Below are 6,670 nucleotides of genomic sequence, written 5' to 3' on the forward strand. Positions count from 1 at the left end.
AAACAGAGGCTGGATGGCCATCTGTCGGGGGTGATTTGAATGAGATTTCCTGCTTCTTGGCAGAAAGGAGTTGGACTGGATGGTCCATAAGGACTCTCCCGACTCAAGGATTTTGTCATTCTATGACAAGGGCTTGCAATGTGGAACCCATTGGCTTGGTGCCTCATTCCATCCCATTTACCAAGGCCCACGTATGCATAATACCTGCATATGGCCATCTGTGGTCTTCTCAATCTCACCCACCTTAAGGGTGTCCCTCAAAAGGGCTGGGTTGCAATGGTGCTCTGCAAATCTCTCCTTCCTGTCACTGTCCAAAGTTGTGGCAACAACATCGATGGAGTCCATGAACTTGCCCTTCGCTGATACATCCTGAGGAAACCAAGCCCCGTGAGGACTAGATGAGTAAGCTGGAGACATGATAGCCATGTATAAATATGTGAGAGGAAGTCCTGCTTCTTGGCAGGGGGTTGGACTGGATGGCCCATGAGGTCTCTCTTCCAACTCTGATTCTATGATTCTATGTTTACCTTAGTGAAGGGAAGGTTTGAGAGTGGGCGTGATAGACCTTTCTTTAAGTATTTGAAGGGGAGTCATAAGGCCAGCTTGTTTTCTATTGCTTCGGGGACTTTGGGTGCATCTCCGCTGTAGGACGAATGCAGTTTGACACCACTTGAACTGCCATGGCTCAATGCTATGGAATCCTGAGATTTGTAGTTTGGTGAGACATCAGGAAAACCCCCAGGTTTCCATCACACTAGCTGTGATTTCAAACTGCATTCATTCTTCAATCTAGATCAGTGTTTCTCAACCTGGGGGTCGGGACCCCGGGGGGGGGGGGGTCGCGAAGGTGTGTCAGAGGGGTCGCCAAAGACCATCAGATAACAGTACTTTCTGTTGGTCATGGGGGTTCTGTGTGGGAACTTTGACCCAATTCTATCATTGGGTTCAGAACGCTTCTTGATTGTAGGTGAACTATAAGTCCCAGCAACTACAACTCCCAAATGTCAAGGTCTATTTTCCCCTAACTCTACCAGTGTTCACATTTGGGCATATTGAGTATTCGTGCCAAGTTTTGGCCCAGATCCATCATTGTTTGAGCCCACAGTGCTCTCTGGATATAGGTGAACTGCAACTCCCAAACTCAAGGTCAATGCCCACCAAACCCTTCTAGTGTTTTCTGTTGGTCCTGGGAATTCTGTGTGCCAAGTTTGGTTCAGTGCCATAGTTGGTGGAGATCAGAATGCTCTTTGATTATAGGTGAACTATAAATCCCAGCAACTACAACTCCCAAATTACAAAACCAATCCTCCCCCAATCCCACTAGCATTTACATGTGGGTATATTGGGTATTTGTGCCCAGTTTGGTCCAGTGAATGAAAATACATCCTGCATATTGGATGCACATTATGATTTATAACAGTAGCAAAATGACTGTTATGAAGTAGCAACGAAAACAACGTTATGGTTGGGGGTCACCACAACATGAGGGACTGTATTCAGGGGTTGCGGCATTAGGAAGGTTGAGAACCACTGATCTAGATGCACCCATGGACACAACATTACGACAAAAGAGTTTCCACGTAAACATTATAAACAACGTCTTGATTGTAAGAGCTGCTAAACTGGATTTCCTCAGAAGCTGGTGGACTCTTCTTCTTTGGAGGTCTGTAAATAGGGGTTGAATTGACCATCTCATGTTCCAAATTGTGATTGTGTAATCCCAATGTGACGGCGCGAGTGGTGCCACCTGTGTGTAGAACTTTAAAGTGCAAAGGTTTAAACTGTATAACATGCCCAAACTGGCTTATTTTGTATATGTATAGTTGGATTGATTGGTTATTTGTCGCTGTCAATCAATGTTGTTTGCACCAGTTGAATTGCTCCCTCAGCTCAATTGTTTGGCCCCACCTCTTCCTAGAAGAGGAGGGCAGCGTTTCCTTTTTCATTCTACCATCAGATAGCTTTATAGACGGACGTGAGAAAGATTTATAGGTGTTAACCTAAAAAGCCCTAAACGACTCCGGCCCTGTTTACCTCTCCGAACGTATTCTCCCTTACGAACCATCAAGACCACTAAGATCGTCTGGAGGGGCCCTGCTCTCGTTCCCTCCGCCTGCACAAGCACGGCTGGTGGGGACGAGGGACAGGGCCTTCTCGATGGTGGCCCCTCAACTTTGGAACTCCCTGCCATTAGAGATCAGAACTGCCCCCTCCCTCATGACGTTCAGGAAACTAACAAAGACCTGGTTGTGGAACGTGGCATTTGACAACTGATTTAATTCTTTGCCCACATGAAAGGAGGATGATGAATGGGATTGTGATGGTGTCGGACGATTTGGTTCTTTTAACTGGGATGATAATGTTTTAATGTGTATGGTGCTGATATTTTAACCGTGTAATGAAGTGGCATTGTGTTGTTATTGTATATTTTTTGTATGTTAACACATGTTGTGAACCGGTCCGAATCCCTCTTTGAAGGTGAGAGGGTCGGTATATAAAACCTCGAAATAAATAATAAATAAATAAATTTGGCTTTAAAGCCCTTGTTTTAAGCTATCTCTCATCACCAATTCTCAGGTTTTCACCCTTGAGACTTATACTTCATGCCCAGATCTACCTGGACGACGTTGAGAAGTCTCAAGTGCCTTCAAACCAGTTATTTGGCACCAGAGGAAGGCTTTGTGCCTTCAAATATAGGCTATTGGAATTGGGGTTGGGATTGTTCCAACATTCACAGCCATTGAGAAAGAAGGAACTTGGAAAAGCTTCTCAGCTGCAAAACTCCTTGGACCCAGGACTTCAGAGTCTGTAACATATATTTTCTTTATCCCTGTTGAAACATCAAGTTTATGCCTAAGAAAGATAACTCATTGTGAACAATAAATACCATTTCGAGTTATCTGCTGTGTCTTGGTCCTTGGGAGTTCCAGTTTCCTAAAGGAGGGCAAGAAGCAATCCCCTGGGGAGAGATGTCATGTCCATGTTTCTTTCACTAAGATCTATAGACCCCAGGCGTGATGGCACAATCCAATCCATGTTTTCAAGATTAGAAAAACTAATGTAGTTCAGAGAGGAGAAATAACCAGGGCAAGGCTACTATAAATCATTGGTCATGGAGCAGCCCTTGAATACAATTTAGAGGCTACCATAAATCCAACCTTGAAGGAGCTGGGGGTGGTGACGGCTGACAGGGAGCTCTGGCGTGGGCTGGTCCATGAGGTCACGAAGAGCCGGAGACGACTGAACGAATGAACAACAACATAAATCCAACATGAGACAGCAGAGGTGTTAATGGGGTTTTCTGGTTGGCAACTGGTATCTTCCATGTCAGGGGAGTACAAATCCACTCTGGGTTTTAGTCTGAACTTTGGATTATATCAAGATCCCGAATTGTTTTCTAACTGATAAGGAAGACACTGGTTGTCACTGTATAGAGAACATCAGTGATCTAGTGGATTCCAGTGTCTGAAGAGACTTCAAGAAAGGAAAAAACACACATTGTATTCAATAAGCACAATTGTTCTTGGCACATTAGGGGGGAAATCTGCATTAGAAAGCATGGGAAGTACTGCTTTGCATGCAAAAATATCCTTGAGCATATGCAGACTTCATTTTCCTCACCTTTGCTGAACCAGCTAAGTGTAGTTAAGGTCCTACATATCTGCATGAACATTGACACCTTTGCAATCCTGTGCAAACCTTGTGTTGAATGTCCATGTCGTGCATTCAGTTTCCTAAAGTGCAGTCGAATATGCTACCCAAATCCGCATGTGCATCTATGCATGACACATGGTGCATTTGTGCGCAATACACATCTAAGCTGTTCTATGGGGAAATGAGAAAGAATGGAATGGAAACACGTGGAAAATGAACTTCAGGGTTGGCTGGAGCTGAGTGGGAAAGAGCCCCCCCTTATTAGTAAACAATACAGGGAACGCGAGAAGGGAAACGGGTGATACCTGATTGCGTTCGTGGAGAAATTTCTGCATGAAGCCCAAAGCATTTTTCAGTTCTGTCTCGGAGGTGGCAGAGCTGAACGAGGCCTGAGAGGATTGGGAGGTGGGTGAATCTGGAACAAGATCGTGAAATAAGCTTTGCCTCGGTCTTCATTTCCACACATTGCTAAGTAGCACTTGACTAGAGCTTGGGAACATTACTTTTCTGGACTACAACTCCCAACATCTAGTGTTCCCCACAGGTAACCACAATGTGTTCCATCCAAGAGACAAGCCCCTTCTGCCCTGTCCAAGTGGAGACGTATGTGCTCATAAGCCTATGTGACTACTACTGTATCTATGTTATTGAACCAAAAAAGAACCCCCTTCCTTTTATTTGTTGTAACATTTTGACTGGGACCTACAGCAGGGAGTTCCGCAAGTCCCTCCACACTTCTGCCAACCAGGGTGGCTGCCCGCTTCCAGGCAGAATCAACAGCAGCCAGCAACCACCAGAAAAGCTCTCCAACTCATCTTCAACTTAAAATAACAAAATTAACAAAAAGTAACTGAGTTTTCCTATCTCCTTTCATTGTCTCCATCTTTTTCCTGCCACAAAATTCAAACCATTTCCGGGTTCTCGCGGGAAATGGCAGTGCAGATCCTGGAAAAGGCAATGCAGAACCCTGGCAGGGTCGGCGCCTCTCCTCCCTCATGTAATAAAACTTTATTAAACTTAATAAAACCTATAAAATCGAATCCTGGCCTTTTTGGTAGCTGTGTCCCTTTAAACCGCGGATACGGGGGCCCATTGTACCTCCCCGTATCCGCGACTTTAGGGGCCAGGGGTTACCTTGACCCCTCAACACCCCTCAGCCATGCCATGGTTTTCCTGGTAGCTCCTTTATCACCTTTCCTGCCTCCCCTTTTACCACCAACTACCTAGCCCATAATTCCCTATCTATCCTCAAGATCCTGATCCCAACTGTACTGTTTTTTCCTAGGCTGGGCCTGGGGACCCCAAAGGCCCTCATACACCCACTGATCCTCTGTGTATGTTTCCCCAAAGTCCCCAGGAATAATCAAGACCCTTGGGACCCCTCATGTGCATGCCTCCCCAGGTTTTCTTTACTATTTTACTTATATTTCTTCCCTCATGGGTGATGTGAGAGAGATCGAAGCCTTCCGAGGTCCCCAAGGACTCTGATCTGTATGTCTGCCCCTAACCTGTGGGGACCAGGCTCGGATTTCACTATCCGTGGCTGGTTCAAATCGCTCTATTTCATCTACACCAACTCACAGAAATCTCAGCCAGTTTACCAGGTGTTAGGAATTGTGGGAGCTAAAGTCCAAAACACCTGGAGGCCCAAATGTTGGGGATGACTGGTCTACACTGTAAAATGATTGTGTAAATCATCCCTCTTCATTTGCAGTTTTGACTTTTGCGGATTTTATTAAAAATGTTATCTCTGGGCATCTCCAGAGTGTATTTATGTTGCAGAATTAATACTGTTTGATATCACTTTAACTGTCATGGCTCAGTTTTATGGCATCATGGAAGTTGTAGTTTGGTGAGGCACCAGCACTCCTTGGAAGCAAAGGCTAAAGGGCAGAGATTTGCAGGGATGGTGTGGAAAGGACAGTGCTGCATCCCAATCTATAGGAGAACAGATCTCTGCCCCTTGCAGTGGCTGCTTCCCAGTTAAATCCAGACTGAAGGGCTTTTACGAACCAAATGTATTCCTACACTATTGCATGCAAATAGTTATGAATGCTTAATTCAAGGCTAGGCAACTGTCACTGTAAATACTTGCCTTTATAGTTGTTTAACATATCAATTAAAATTGTGATAATGTTGCAATATTAATGAATTGTAAACAATGTAAGGTCAAAGCTCTTGGCGTTCGCAGTGATGCCCAGTGGGCTGAATGGGTAAGAAGGGAAAGGCCACTTACCTGCATGCCGTGGTACAGACAAAGAACTGGATGCCTTTTCCATAAGATTGAATTTATATGTTTGGAGATTCATTTTGAGGAACGGCACTCCTGTGGGGAATCAATACATGTGAATGCTAATAAACTCAGGCAATACTGTGGTTGTTCCAAGTACCCATTATATACAATAGTATAGAAAAAATTGTGTCACTGTGACAGCGCGAGTGGTGCCACCTATATGTAGAACTGTAAGTTGCAGGATTTGAACTGTTGTATCATGCCTGATTTTGCCTTTTTACCCTGTAAATGTATAGTTGGATTGATGGTTATTTATAGCTGTCAATCAATGTTGTTTGCACCAGTTGAATTGCTCCTCCGGCTCAATTGTTTGACCCCACCTCTTCCTAGAGAGCAGGACAGTGTTCCTTTTCCATTCCACCATCAAACTTTCTATCAGATGGACATGAGAGAGAGACTTGGCTCTGAAGCCCTTGACTAAGTTACCTCTCAGCACCAATTCTGAGGTTCTTACCCTTGAGACTTATGCTTCATGTTCAGATCAACCTGGACGACGTTGCGAAGTCTCAAGCGCCTTCAAACCAGTTCTTTGCCACCAGAGGAAGGCTTTGTGCTTTCAAAATATAGGCCATTGGAATTGGGGTTATGATTATTCCGATGTTCACGGCCATTGAGAAAGAGGGATCTGGAAAAGCTTCTCAGCTGCAAAACTCCTTGGACCCAAGACAACCAGAGACTGTAATGTATATTTCCTTTACCCCACTTTGAAACTTCCAGCTTATT

Source organism: Anolis sagrei, chromosome 3 (genome assembly GCF_037176765.1).
Source record: "Anolis sagrei isolate rAnoSag1 chromosome 3, rAnoSag1.mat, whole genome shotgun sequence".
Classification (NCBI taxonomy): Eukaryota; Metazoa; Chordata; class Lepidosauria; order Squamata; family Dactyloidae; genus Anolis; species Anolis sagrei.